The sequence below is a fragment of the Nelumbo lutea genome, chromosome 5, assembly GCF_056320005.1.
Source record: "Nelumbo lutea isolate HS-2025 chromosome 5, American lotus-T2T, whole genome shotgun sequence".
Classification (NCBI taxonomy): Eukaryota; Viridiplantae; Streptophyta; class Magnoliopsida; order Proteales; family Nelumbonaceae; genus Nelumbo; species Nelumbo lutea.
Window position 1 is genome coordinate 41,948,461 of NC_142688.1, and position 15,659 is coordinate 41,964,119.

The 15,659-nt window shown below is 38.8% G+C and overlaps 1 long non-coding RNA gene and 1 pseudogene across 3 annotated transcripts; one reads left to right on the forward strand and one right to left on the reverse strand.

Annotated features, from left to right (window-relative positions):
• Positions 1-1,274: 1,274 nt before the first annotated feature.
• Positions 1,275-9,073, reverse strand: LOC148851969 (uncharacterized). 2 transcript variants are annotated; one of them, XR_016098990.1, is made up of 5 exons: positions 8,869-9,073; positions 5,382-5,797; positions 4,871-5,312; positions 3,338-3,451; positions 1,275-1,954 (listed from the first exon to the last, which is right to left on the reverse strand). It is a non-coding gene; the product is annotated as an uncharacterized LOC148851969 (long non-coding RNA). The 2 variants fall into 2 exon arrangements; XR_016098991.1 differs by lacking the exon at positions 8,869-9,073 and adding an exon at positions 5,886-6,330.
• Positions 9,074-11,441: 2,368 nt separating this feature from the next.
• On the forward strand, positions 11,442-12,929 carry LOC148851970 (caffeic acid 3-O-methyltransferase-like; annotated as a pseudogene). Its single transcript, XR_016099416.1, has 4 exons — positions 11,442-11,954; positions 12,100-12,330; positions 12,449-12,513; positions 12,805-12,929. The product of XR_016099416.1 is annotated as a caffeic acid 3-O-methyltransferase-like (transcript).
• The last annotated feature ends 2,730 nt before the right edge of the window (positions 12,930-15,659 follow it).

Sequence of the window (15,659 nt, forward strand, 5' to 3'; positions counted from 1 at the left end):
AGGCTTATCTAGTTGTAAAAGGATTCAACCAAAAGAAAGTGATTGATTTGGAAGAGATTTTCTCACCAATTGTTAAGAAGTCCTCTATCTAGGTGATTCTTACTATGGCTGTAAGCATGAACCTAGAAGTTGAACAATTAGATGTGAAAACAAATTTTCTACTAGGAGATTTCAAAGAGGAAATCTATATGGAGCAACCAGAGGGGTTCAAAGTCAAGGGTAAAGAAAATCTAGTATCTAGACAAAAGAAGAGTCTTTGGACTTAATAAAGCCCCAAGATAGTAGGTACAAGAAGTTTGAATCATTTATGATAGATCATGGTTTCAGTAAAACTACTTATACCATTATTTTTTTTTTATGAAATGTTTTTTAAATATAGGCTTATCATTATCTATCTATATGTCAATGACATGGTGATTGTTGGCCAAGATGTTAAGAAGATTGAAAAGCTAAAGGGAGTTAAGCAAACCCTTTGCCATAAAGGATTTGGGACTGGTCAAATAAATTCTAGGCATGAGGATCCTCCAAGGTAGGAAGAACAAAAGGCAATGGTTGTCTTAGGAAGCATACCATTGATAAGAGGGAATTTAAAATTAAATTTACAAATGTTTACTACAAGTGAGAAAGAAAAAGAAGAAATGAAGAGTATGCCTTATACATTAATGACGGGTTGTCGAAACCCTCAAAATTAGTGCTAGTCCCACAATAAAATTTCTGTAGTAAAAATAGTACTAGGTCGAATCCCATAGGGAGCTAAACAATAATTTCTCAGCCGAATGAATAAAATAACTGAGTGGGAAAATTAAATAACTACAATTTAAAAGAACAAGAAACCAATAGCAAATTCAACTAACAAGATGTAACCAGTCTTACCGAATTCTGATTCAAGGGTTCGGGTTAGTCAATTGGCCATCTATCACTGGTAGACTTCAATGGTCTTGCAATTCAAACATTTAACCTTAGATTTATTAAGATAGCCATAATAAACCTTGTGTTTTCCTAATTTAGTTGACCAAACCCAACATTCAACCAACACTTATCACTAATCGACTGGGTACGATAGTGTTCCATATCAATTAGTGATAGCATTAAGCTTTGTGAAAATAATTAAACCAAAATAACAATAATTGAGAAATTGAGATAGCTGCAATTATTGAATTCTATTCCATCGATTCCCTTTAGGTTAAAACATGTCAATACATTGGTCAAAGGCTGTCATGAACAATTGACCCAAAAAGATATTAACCTAATTGCTACTTGTACCATTACTCATGACAATTATGGATCACCGAACTATGGATAGTAATAGGAAAATCAATATTAATTAATTTGTCAGACTAATTAACATTAACATCCAATGAGAATATGCACACGAACCAATGAATACTTGAATTAAAAAGCAATACTTGAATTAAATACAGAACCTCACGATGACACAATCGAACCTCCCCCCTTGAACTAGAAAGGAAAAGCTTAGCTGCTCATGAATTTTGATCCCTCCATGCTCTGCTTCTTAGTAGGCCAAACTGCTCTTCTTGATAGCTTGAGATGATTGATGATTTCTTGGATGTGTGAGTGATTCCTAAGGTTGGTCCATCCCTCTCTTTATATAGCAGAGGAAGAGCACTGTTTTCCAACTCCTTTTAGGAGATTAACCTTAGATAGAAAGTCCTGATCTATTTTGAACTAATCCTATCCTATCTCTTATGTAATGATCTAATCTCAATTTTCTTATCTCTCTAGGATTACATTCAAAACTTTAGATCTGATAAGACTTTCTCTCTCTGGAGATTACATTCGAAATTGGGACTCTTGGATCTTGAATTCAAGTTGGGCTGCTTGATAACACGGGCTGCTTCAGGTCTTTTGCGAGTTGGGCTTCAGCTGTGAAATGGGCCTGATTATGAACTTGCACCAAATTCAGGCCCGGTTTCGTACTCAATGCATACCAGATCTGTCAAAGCCAAAAACATAAAAGTTGTGGGCCTTTCTTTCATCATTCTAATGCCTCTATAATTTTCCAATTCAGAGTCCAGAATTGAGAGTTATTCTTATATTACTGATTGTTGCAGAAACTATGCAAAATCATCCGAATTTCCCTATTTTCTCCCAATTGCCTTTTTTTGCCCTAAATCGAAATACAAGAGTATTGAGACCATTTAAGTGATAAATAACTATAAAAGAGTGAATATTAGGGGATAAAAATAAGGTACTTTTTAGTCTCATCAAATCCCCCCACACTTAAACTTTGCCCGTCCTCGAGCAAGGCAAAACTCAAGCAAAACAAAAGAAACTTCCTATTGATTTTTAATCTATCTTGCTCTCAACATAAAGCCTTATCCATTGCATGCTTCAGTCTAGACTTGGTAACCTTCCCCTTCTATCTCTTTCTCCCCCTTTTTCATGTCCAAGAGTGATCGCAAATCATCATTCCTCATGGTCCCAAGTTAAATCGACGGTCAAAGAAACAAGCCTTCCACCGACTGAACCTTCTTGGACTGAACAAGTACCCATTGCTTTAACAAACCAATTCAGCCAGATCCAATTATCTTTCTTTGTTTCTTAGGTCAAAACAAGGTGTGTTATTGCCATAAGCTTGCTATGTATCATATCTCCACCACTTAGTATGAATTCCAAGGGTCTGAAGGTGAGAATGGGGTTGGGGTTCTGGGGTGAGTGCATTTTATGCTCCATCTCACCCTTGCTTTCGTTTCTAGATGTGAGTGCATTTTATGCTCCATCTCACATTAGTCATGATTTTTTTTTTTGCACAAGAGCAAATCACAAGGCATCACCATCTGATCCATGAACTCATCGATCGTGGTCTCAACATGCCTAACATACCAAGTTTTAGAATAATCAGACCATGTTTGACAGATATTTATGTGAAAATCAATCAAGCCCTTATGCAGACAATTTATATGTATCTTGCCTATTGATCGATTAAAATAATGAGGTAACATATGCAGCCAAAAAAATTCAATTAGTCATGCTTTTATCCTATCCTATCTATTTTGCCTAAGCACATGATTCCTGATAAGTCGAAATCATTCAAGGATAAGTTTCTAGGGAGTAGAAATTTCAAAAGGTAAGTTCAAGATGTGATGATCGAAGCATGCTAGGGTTATCCCAAATTCCATCAGATTTCCCTAATCCCCCACACTTAAGTTATACATTGTCCCCAATGTATATGGTTATGCATATAGTAGAAGGATTTGGGGGAACTTCCACGTGCGCCGTGTTGGGTTCCTTCAGATATAAAATGATCTGCTAAACACAAAACAAAAGGTAACAATTTCTTGTGAGAACATGACGATGGATGATAAGAATTGATTACCTTATGATCTGGCATCGGTTTCAGAGTGTCATAGGGTGTATCAAACTCCTCATCCCTGTCCAATTGTGCATTGAATTCAAGTTCCTCATCCATGTCCTCCTCTCTAAAAACTTCCTGCACATTCGAATCAATGGTATCAATAGAGCAGATCGAATGGCATTCACATGGAAATTTCATAGCTTCAAATATATTAAATTTAACAATCTCTCCGTCGAACTCGACGGAGAGGGTACCCTCGTCCACATCTATTTTGGCCTTGGCCGTTTTCATGAATGGCCTGCCTAATAGAAGTGGGGCTGAACTTGTGGCTATGTCCTCATCCATTTTCAGGTTGTAAAAATCGATTGGAAAAATTAAATCATTAACCTGCACCAACACATCCTCAACAATCCCTTCCGGGTTGGCATTAGAACGATCAGCAAGTTGAATAACAACTTTAGTTTCCTTTAAGGGACCTAATCTCAAAGCACATTAAATCGAGTATGGCATGACATTGATGGATGCACCTAAGTCTAGCATGGCACGCTCGATTCGTTTATTGCCATTCACACAAGGTAAGGTGAACATACTTGGATCAATATGTTTTTCTGGCAAGGTCCTCTTGATAATAGCTGAAACGTTTTCTCCAACCCTTACATTCTCATCGATTCGTAGCCTCCTCTTGTTAGTGCATAATTCCTTTAGAAACTTTGCATATCTTGGGATCTGTTTTATAACATCTAACAAGGGGATGTTGATTTCCATCTTCCTGAAGGTTTCTAAGACTTCCTGCTCATATTCCTCCTTCTTGAGCTTTTCCAACCTACTAGGAAAAGGTGGTATAATGGCATTAGTAATCTTAGTGGGAGGGGGATCGGATATTACCTCAATGGGATCATCGGTTGAACTTTGTCTCTCCTCTACCTTGTCTCCTTTACCTGCCCTCGTTGGTGAGGTAGGTTGGAGTTGCAACTCCTTCCCGCTTCTTAGCACCACTACATTTGCATTTTCCTTGGGGTTGACTACCGTCTGTGATGGTAGTTTCCCAGAGTTCTGCGCCTCCAATTTGCTAATGGAAGTAGCGAGTTGGCTGATTTGGTTCCTCAAGTTTTGGATGCTGGCTCTTGTTTCCTACTGAAATTGCTGAGTGTTAGTAGCTAGAGCCTTAAGTATTTCATCTAATGGCATACCTGAGCTTGAGGGTTAGCCTTGCGCTGTGATAGGTGCTAAAAATTGGGGCTGTCTATTGAAATCTTCGGGCTGATATCTCTGTGGTCCTCCTAGGTTTCCATAGCTCAGATTTGAATGATCCCTCCACCCCAGATTGTAGAAATTAGAGCAGGGGTCATACTTGCATTGAGGCTGGCCCGGAAGTCCTCCTATGGAATTAACTTGCTGCATCGATCCATCCTGTTGTGATGGACACATATCCGTAGGATGCCCAGGGATTGAACAGACACCACATACCCTAGCTGTTTTTAATTGCCTTGCAACCAATTGTCTTACCAAAGCAGTTAAATCTGAAATTTGATTTTCCAAATTAACATGACTTACCTCATTAAGACGCCTAGTGGTGCCATCTGTTCTTGCTCCGAACTATTGAGAATTTTTGGCCATGTTGGATATTAATTCCCTGGCCACTTTGGGTGTTTTATTTACCAAGGCTCCTCCACTAGCTGCATCTACCATACTTATCACTAATCATCCATTTGTAGCTACATCTCCTCTAACGCCTTGTATTGGTTGGCTACCTCCTCGACAGCCTCCTACCTCAACCTGTCTCACTCTACCTTAAGCTTGGCAATCTCTCACTTCAGCTCCCGGACAAGGCTTGCCTGCCCGAACAACTGTACCTTTAGCTTGGCAATGATTTCTCCCCAGCAGCCAGTTGCTCATCAAGCTGGGCCTTTTGCTGTAGATACTCAGAGTGTTCCCATTCGTACGATGATGTGAGGTCTCGAAGATGATCAACCAGCGCTATCTCCGCACAAGCATTCTATAGACAAACATGATAAGTATACCAAGAAAGAGAACGAAACACAAGGAATAAGAAGAGGAGACTTACCTGTGCCACAGACCATAGTAGTGCACACTCCAGTGCTCCACTGCCGACTCCAATTGATTCTCAAGCTATTAACATTGTCATGATTCCCCGCAATAATTGCTTGGGAACCCCAGGCATCTCCAGATTGTCGTCCAAATGAACCGACCACCTCGACATGTGCAGACCTGAGCTACTGCTTGCCTTAGTTACCGACACACCTATAGGATGACGAACCCCTTCAGGGTCGACCATGACAATGTTGCCTTCCTCATCCTCCTACTGTCGGACTCTCTGTTGTTGACGAGCCCCCCTGTTCGTAGAACATGGTCGTTCTCCTATCTTGGAGTGAGCTTCTAGTTGCGCACCAACTTGCTCCTATCTTTGTCGAAGTGCCTTCATCTAGTGAACAATCTCTTCCTCACTAACCATACTTATACCTACAACATAGGATACCTAATGTAAGTAAAACGCAGGCAAGATAAATTTAACTCGGCGAATGAATAGTAAAGGAAATAGACCAACTACCCTCTCCATCATCCTGACGAGCATCAACATCTTTGAGGATTTGTACGCGATAACGCCAATTTCATGAATCATTCTCAGGGACGACCTCTCCTCTCGAGTGAGCACTGACCATTGGGACTGCAACAGAGTCATCCTCGACTCCCGCAACTAGGCAGGAAAAGGGGGACCCTTGGGAATGCACACAAAGAAGAACGACTCGTTCCAATTTATCAAATAGGAAGGGGCCCTGACTAATGATCGAATATTCCACCGAGTGGAGAAGTAATAGTACCCCTGCTGGTGGTGTTTAAGCTAGAGAATAAAGTTCACCATCACTAGGGTCAGCTCGACATCACAGACGACACAGTAGGACTTAAGTCTGACCAGAAACCTAAAGGAGTTCAACATCAGCAGCACCGGAAACACCCTGTACCAGTTTAGCACCTCGGCGAACCCCTCACTCAACTGGAACCTTAGTTCATCCTCCATACTATGCTCATAAACATATAGTTCATTGAGCTGAGAATCAGTGGCCATCTCCCCAGGAAGTGGACACCTCATTTGGTATTCCGTAGGAATGGCGTACATAGCTCAGATCCGAGCCATATCCTCGGGTGCCAAGACACAGGACGTTGTGCCAAACAGATGACCTACCCGTAGAGAAAGCTCTACTTCCATCTCGGAGGGACCAGCCTCAACCTCCTCAACTTCGGCAGCCAGAAAATCTCTTAGCTAAGGCTCGTAGTTCGTTCTGTAAGAAGAGCTGGAACCAAAAAATTGATATTTTTCACGAAAAGCAGACATGAGATAACAAATCCATTGTTTTACTAAGATTTCGAATCAACCGTACAGGCATCTTTTGTGCATTGCATACGGCTCTACAATGGAATTGGCTTTTCCTTTCCATCCATTGATCAAGAATTTCAATTTTTGGGAAGTATCATGATATCCAATAAGAAGGGTTTCAATTTATTCAAATGAATGATTTGAACACCTATTGATTCTAACAACTGATTGCAGAGTTGATCATTCGGACCTTTCAATTCATAGATGTGGATCTCGGACCTAGGAATGGGGATATTCCCGTGATACACTTTTAATGGAAATGGTTTTACCAATTCCAACAAATTTTCCTTTTGAATTTGAAACTTGTTCGGATTGGATCCTTTCGGTTTCTATATCGAAGATATACTTACGAAGTTGTTCCAAATTATTTTAGTTAATGGTCGCATAGTAGATATACCAAGTTATCGCTGCAAACCCCGAGATATTATTACGACGAGGGATGAACAAAAATCTAGAGCTCTGATTCAAAATTATCTTGATTCATCCCCCCATGAGGAATTGCCAAATTCCATTAATAACTGATCGTTTTGATCCTTTGGCACAACTCGATGAATTTAGTAGATCCTTTTAGGAGGCCTCAATGACCATAGGTCGAACCTATCCAATTTTTACAGTACGATGGTTGGCTGTTCACGGACTAGCTGTACCTACCATTTCTTTTTTGGGATAATCTCACTAAAGAAGAAGCCATTTTCATTGTTACTGTGCCGGTTGTTAAAATTAGGTCTGCTTGCCTAGGACTCGATCTTGGTACCAGTCCAATGTCTTCCCTTTTATAACCATCAGGAGCACGGATCAAGAAGAGATCAATGGTGTAGATGAAGCACCTCTAACAAGGCCACGGAAGATCAATAACGTATAACGGGAAGCCTTGAAAACCTATGTGGCATCCTCCGCAAGCAGTAGTTATACCTATTAATTGCACCAGTTCAACTACACTACCGGTCCAACCTTTGATGCGGAGACCCACAGTACCGGTCCAACATTCGACGTAGACCCTCGGCTAGGGCACTCAAGTCCTTGGATAGGTTGCTTAAGGCTACAAGGCCATGCAGTAGTCTAGCCAAGGACTCCCCTCCTCGACAGCAGAACTAGGGAAGTGGTTTGGGAACCGAAACTTCGGTTCTCATTTAAGTTCTGCAATTGACGAATGAAAGACTCCACGACAATGACTGACATGGCATGGACGAATCATGATGACTTTAGTTTCCAAGCTCAGAAACCCTGAAGGAACCCGTCTTTAGAGCCCGGCACCCCGTGGCCAAACATCACAACCTCAATTCCAGAGCTCGGCCTCCAACCATTAGCAAAAGGCCATTCCTCGGCATATGGCCAAGCTAAGCCTCAATTTCAGAAGGTCGACACATCAAAGCCGAGCATGACACAAACCCAAAGTCTGAAATATGAATCCAACTCCAAATTTCGATGCACCATGGCCGAGCATCACCACTGCACTAAAGCTTGACTTCCACTTGGAACCAGAGTCATTCCTCTGTCCCAACAGGACGAACTCGGAAGCTTAGTTCAACACATTGGCCCTTCGCCAAGCTACACAACCGCACAACATTTCAGGGAGTTGTTCAAATTCCGAAGTCAGAGCTTTTAGATTTCTACAAACAATGATGGGAAGATTCCTTGACCATTCCCCATATTGCCTAGTTCTCAAGATTGTGACAGTCACCGGGGAACACCAAAAGGACCAGATGCCCATCCAGACATCAACTTGAAGTTCTTCAGCTGAAGAAAGAATTGGACTACTTCATTCCTCGACTTCAGAACTGGGGGAGTGGTGTTCGGGTCATGGTTGAGCTGGTCCTGCGAGACACGTGGCTGCATAGCTATCGCCCTGCCATGTCATCCAGGCTTTGCCATGTCAGCCTAGCTATACTATTATTGTGGCCCCCGTCTTATCCTTCCAGCCATGCCAACTACATGTCATGCGGATGAGCACAATTACAGATAAGGAGGAGTAAGGAAAGATGATTCCACAAGGAAATGGGACTCTATCTCGAGTACCTCTGGCTAGGATATGTATCTTTGGCTATAAAAAGGCACTCCATGCTCGAGGCAAGGGATCCTACTTCTGAGACCAGGACTGCTACTTAGCTCGGCCCGACCACCCACCACTTCTTACTAATTTGAGCGTTAGAGTACTTACCCAGGGATAACTCCTCGGGCCTCTGATTTCTTTCTTGATCACAGGTCTTGAAACACAGCCTTGTCCTTGTAGCTCGGTCTCGCCCTATCAACAAGGACTACCTGGATGCTCTCCTCAGTTTGTACACCACCTCGGATTGAGCAGCATCAAAATCCATACTCACTGTAGACTAGAACTAGAAAGAAAGCTGCACAATTAGAATAAAGATAATCTCTCTCACGGCTCACAATCTCACAATTTATGAACTATATAGAGGCTCGTCGATGATGCTAATGACATGTAATGTGAATGCGTGATGTGAATTGTAGTTTGATGGCAACCACTACCAGCCATTAGGTAGGCTTCTACCTAAACTTTTGTTTCTTTTTTTCTTTGTTACCAACAAAAATATCTTCTTTTTTTTCTTTGGTTAACAGAATTTCACTCCACAAGCAAGAAAACAACAGAGCAAAGACAAGAAACACCAAAAAAAGAAATTACTTACTAGTACTACTAACTACTTTGGTTCAGTTTGGAAAGAGTACAAATACAATTATGTTGTGTAAATATATACAAAATAATGCAAAATACAAGATTTTGTACTCTACATGTAAATTTGTATTTGTACTCTTTTCAAGTTGAGCTTTAGGCTGATTTTGGTTGCAACACAAAATTGTTTGCATTAGTATAAAAATGCAAGGGAGTGCAAATGAAAATAATGCATATTTTGATTTCATTTTGTTTTGCGCTTTACTTTATTCTGCTTCACATCTTATTTTACTTTATTTGAACTACAATGAAAGAAAATAAGGTAAAATTTGGCACAAAAATAAGATGTTGGGCTCCAACACCTTGGGCTAATACGATAGAGGGCCCATACATTGGGTCCCACTAAAACCTTCCATCCCATTGAGACCAACATGAATTCAAGAAAATAAATAATAAACAAAAAAAGGGGGGAAGAAATTCTGGTTTGATCTTGACCGACCACATTACCCATGGGGTGTTATTACACCTAGCTAACAAGTGGCCTCTTCATAAATGATTTCCCAATTTGTTGAACATGGCCCCATAATTAAGGGAGATTGATTCAATTGCCATTTCAGTCTAGAGAAGAGCATGTAAATTGAATTATGGGATCTCAATGGCATTCAATTTAATCTAAGTTAAGAAGGAACTTTGCAATTAATCAATTGGATTTCCTTTTATGTGTAGGCCCAACCATGTGCCTAGTGGCACTTTGTTCCAAGTACAGTTAGGGATTGAAATTAACTTCATTTAAATGACTTAATTACCTTAATTAGGTCGACAAAATGATCACCGATATATCAATTTAGTGCCCCCATTTCAATTAACATTAAATGGTGATGAATTGAATTGAAACCATTCAAATCGATTCAAATATTTCAAACCAATTCATCGTCAATTGGTGAGCCTCTATAAATAGAGGAGAAAACAAGAGGAAGCTCCCATTCGGCTCCCCCCTTTCAACCACTGCTTCCATTTGTTTTCGATCGCTTCCGTTGTTTTTGAAAAAGGAGAGGAAATGCGCTGCACTAAGATCAAGGAAGAAAAAAGAAATGCCCCAACTCTTGAAATGCCAAAGCACCGAAATTGTTACAACTTCGTGCCACATCAACCTGTGAAATTCCCATGATTCAAAGGGCTTTTGTCAATTCTACAAGTAAGAACAATGTTTCAGCTGTTTACGTTCTAATCATTGATTGAGCATGAGTAAATTTTCATTGACAACAGGAAGGGCAGCGTCGTAAATAATATTTTTGTTACTTGACTATCTAAACCTTGCCCAAGTTCTTTCAGTTTCTTTGTTCTTTGTTAAACGAGACTTGAGTAGGCTTTCTCATCTCCTTGCCCAGTGGGGTTTGGTCTCTTCAAATGAGTGGTTGGACGCATGCCCTTTGTCCTATTTCATAAACTATTTTAGTTGATTACTTTTGTTTCTGTTCCTAAGGCGGTGTTTGGTTGCAAGTCAAATAAATTTGTATTGATGCAAAGTTATAGCAGTGCAAATTATTTGGGTGAAAATTCTGATTTTTTTTTTCAAATTTTACCTTATTTTCTTTAATTGTAGTTCAAATAAAGTAAAATAAGATGTGAAGCAGAATAAAATAAAGTGCAAAACAAAAATAAATCAAAATATGCATTATTTTCATTTGCACTCCCATGCATTTTTATACTAGTGCAAATAATTTTGTGTTGCAACCAAAAGTAGCCAAAAGCTCAGTTAGAAAAGAGTACAAGTACAAATATACATGTAGAGTACAAAATCTTGTATTTCGTATATATTTACACTACATAATTGTATTTGTACTCTTTCCAAACTGAGTCCAAGTAGTTAGTAGTACTAGTAAGTGATTTCTTTTTTTGGTGTTTCTGAACTTTGCTTTGTTGTTTTGTTACTTGTGGAGTGAAAAGTGAAATTCTGTTAAACAAAGAAAAAAAATATAAACAAAAGTCTAAGTAGAAGCCTACCTAATGACTGGTAGTGGTTGCCATCAAACTACAAATCACATCACGCATTAAAATCACATGTCATTAGCATCACGGACGAGCCTCTATATATTTCATAAACAGTGAGATCGTGAGCCGTGAGAGAGGGATTATCTTTATTCTAACTGTGTAGCTTTCTTTCTAGTTGTGCTCTACAGTGAGTATGGCTTTAATCCTCAGTAATCACTTTGAAACCCCAAATGAAGAGAAAGAAGAAGAAAACTGTATATTGGCGGCCATGCAATTGGAAAGTGCTTCAGTGCTTCCTATGGCCTTGAAAGTCACTACAGAACTAGATGTGTTCGAGATCATATCTAGAGCTGGCCCTGATGCGTACCTCTCGGCTTCAGAGATTGCCTTGCACCTTCACACTGAAAACCCAGATGCAGCAACCATGCTCGACCGTCTCTTGTCTCTACTGACGAGTTACTCTGTTCTTAAATGCTCTCTCGTCAAACGGGACAATGACCAAGTTGAAAGACGTTATGGCTTGGCTCCTGCTTCTACTGCTTCTACTGCTTCACCAACAGCCAGGACGGAGTGTCTCTTCGACCCCTGCTTCTACTGCATCAGGACAAGTCGCTCATTGATAGCTGGTATGATCTTACTTGCCGAGCTATGATCTCTGATTTGGGCAAAATATTCCACCACCAACATCACTCCTTATGTGACATGCATTCTGTATTTCCAGGAGAAAAAAAAAAACACTACATTCTATCTGAACTTTATCGCTGCTTGCAGGTACCAGCTGAGAGATGCTATATTGGAAGGTGGAATTCCTTTCCATAAGGAACACGGAATGACCTTATTTCAGTACTGTGAGAAAGATTCAAGGTATAACGAATTCTTTAATAAGGGAATGTCAGGTCACACCACAATAGTCTTAAAGAGGTGGTTGACGTCGGAGATGGGAATGGAACCACACTAATTTTGATTTGCTTCATGTGATAGAAGCAGCACCATCCTACCCTGGTAAGAATTTTATTTGAATTGGCTTGATAATTATTAGTAGAAAAAACCCAGCTTTTCTACTTCCTTTAATTTCTAAAAGCTAACAGAAACCCAGAAAGTATTTGTAACCATGGGACAGGTGTGAAACTTGTTGGAGGAGATATGTTTGAATATGTCCCCAAAGGAGAAGCCATTTTTATGAAGGTTAGTTCTACTTTTAGGTCTTGAGAGGGGTTGGATATGTCCCACGATATCTAGAAGAGAATTACATTCACCATGAATCTCTTTGTAGTATCAAGTCATTTAAGGCAAATAAAGTTTACAAATCAAGAAAGTCATAATGTCTATTAGTCCTTAAATGAAGGAAGTGATAAAACATAGACAGAGAGTATTTAGCAATTTAAAATCTACAGTATTATAGGGTACATTTTCGATATGCTCTTTTGTGATTTCATGTTTCCAAGTATATATATTATTATTTCGTGATTTTTGTAGTGGACACTTCATGACTGGAATGATGAAGATTGCTTAAAGATTTTGAGAAACTGTAGGAAAGCCCTACCAAAGTCAGGAAAAGTGATCATTGTTGAATCAATTCTTCCAATGGCTCCAGAAGCTAGTTACCGCTCTAATATTGCCTTCACACATGATTTAGTCATGCTAACTCAATGCCCCGGAGGAAAAGAGCGGAGACAAAAGAAGTTTGAGGCCTTGGCAATAGACTCGGGCTTTGCTGGTTGTGGTTATGGAGTTCCACAAATAATTAGGTTTTTTTTTTTTTTTTTTTTTTTTTTTTTCTTTTTTTTTTACCTTTGAACTTGTTTGTGGGTTTTTTAAATTATGCATCCGAATGAGAATGAAATGCAGTTTGATCTTTATGGTGTGCATATTTTATTTTCCTAAAACGCTTCAATCTGGTATAATCTTTCCCAAATTCCAAAAGCATTGGACATATATTCTCTCGTTCGTAAAGCAAGTCTATGATCACAAAGTTCATATTTCCTGCTATCTCCTGAGTCCCTATGATTGGGGGTGTCAATGGACCAGTTTTGTATTGGACCCATCCAAACCAAAATCAAATTGGATGGATTGGATAGACCAATAAAATATATGAATTAGATCAGTCCAGACTTAATGGTCCAAAGTATTTATTGGATTGGGTTGGACATGGTCCATCAATACTGAATTTATATTAGATTGGATTGGATTGAGCCAATATCTGATCCATTGATAAAAGGTAAGAATATAAGTGTAAATGGGCCAAATTTGGATAATTAAAAGAAATTTGAACAGGTTATTAAATGGCCCAGACATTAATTGGACCAGTCCAAAATGATCCAAAATATTCATTAGATTGGATTGGACCTGATTTATTTATAATGGACTCACATTGGACCAAATCCAGTGCAATTGACACTCTTACCCACGATGAAACACCAACACGCCAGTGACGGAAATCAATTGAAAGCATCACCTGAAAATGTGCTTCTCTCATGATGACCACGTGGATAAGCTTATCTTCCTATCTCCGGATGAAATAAAAAGCTTATATTTTTGGGAAGACCTATCACCTATCCTTGTCTTTTCGTTGAAAATAGACCAAACAAACAATATTTGAGAGAAATGGACAAATTAGTTATCATTAAGCTTGTGCAAGTGGACCATTTGGAGTCACTCGCATCACAATGGTTTTTTTTTTTTTTTTTTCCAGAAAAGTATGGACAGGCCTAATGTAGATTTCTGATTTTCACTGCAGAGCTATGAATATTCAAAATGGCAACAACCCACACTCTATGCACCAATGCCCGCCTGTTAATAGGCATCAATTCCAAGTTGGCACCTACCCCAACAGTACTTTGGGCATACAAATTCTGACCCTGTATTGAACCGTCATTCTTCCTTTTTTTACCTTGTTTGAATACAGAGTTGAATTGACAGTCTGATAGATTTGGTGTTTTCTTTTGAAGTTTCCAATATTATTTTACCTAAAAATAATACAAAAATAATAATAAATTAAACCAATAAAATTAATAACTTTTAAAAAAAAATAATAATAAATTAGCGTTAGGACAAAAAAGAAAATAAACTTATCTAGAGAATAGGAAATGGACCATTCTCACAATAGCGTAATTTATATTGTGATTGGATAAACTAGACATAACCCAATAAATAATATTTGAATTGAACATAGATGGATACCACTTAATTAGAAATGTCATAGAATTCCATCCTCAATTTTTCTTATAAAGAAAACCCATGTAGTGCATGGGTCCCGACTAGTTAATACATAGGGTTAAGAGAAACAAAAGCACTACCCCATTCAAAGAATGAGAAGTTGTTGGTAGTCTTCTCTAAGAAGCTTTGCATTGTCATTTGGAATTGGATGCGTCGAGGTATAGGTAAAAAAGTTCCGTTGATCAATACCTTTATTAGTGGAGCAGTTTGCAACACGGTTTCCTTCTTAGGCCCCATTCACTTTTTACAGAATATCTATAATTTCAAGGCAAGATGGAATAGTACTTTTTGCAAAAATTAAGTAATCATTTGCAAACTGCAAGATGGTGATGAAGGTGCATCTGTAGAATCTTTACAACCAAAATGGATTTGCAGGAGAGAAACTTCAAGAACAAACTTCTTAGAAAGATTCAACACATAGAACAATCATATATGTTCTATATCTTTTACTCAGAAAGGAAGTTGTTTTATGAAGATTTTTTTCCAAATTCTCACCTATACTTTAGCATTCTTGTGAGGATTTTACACTTGGCTATGTAAATGTCAAAATAGCTTTCTCTTTTTCCTAATTGAGTTATAATTGTCATGTTGTCGAAGCCCTCAGGACTATTATGAATTAACGGTTGGCCACATATATACCCATTTGCTGTTGATGCTGCTCTAGGAACTTTGGGAGCTCCTAGCATGGTTTTAGACTTTGAATAGTGTGGAAAAGGACAACTATCCATTGTCATTCAATGGTTAGGTTTCTACTCTTCAAAAGAAAATAGGCTTAAATCCCTTATTTTCTTTTTCAATTATTATTTTGGTTTGATGGCATTCGTGTCAAAAATGTCATTTTACACTTTCATCTAAAAGAATCATTAATAACTAATACAATTACAAACTAAAACTATAATGGATATCTTAGTAATCGAGGCAAACTAAAGGGCAGGTCTCAGTAAACACATCAGTTAAAATATAAGGGGTGTCTTACTAAATGACCCTAAAATGGGTTGACAATAGTATTATTTGTTGAGTTTTCCCTCATAAGGAGGTTGAGTTTGTCATTTTCAACACTATAGGATCCACGACTTCATAGCCTTGTAGGATGAATGCCATGCAGCATTGTGAGA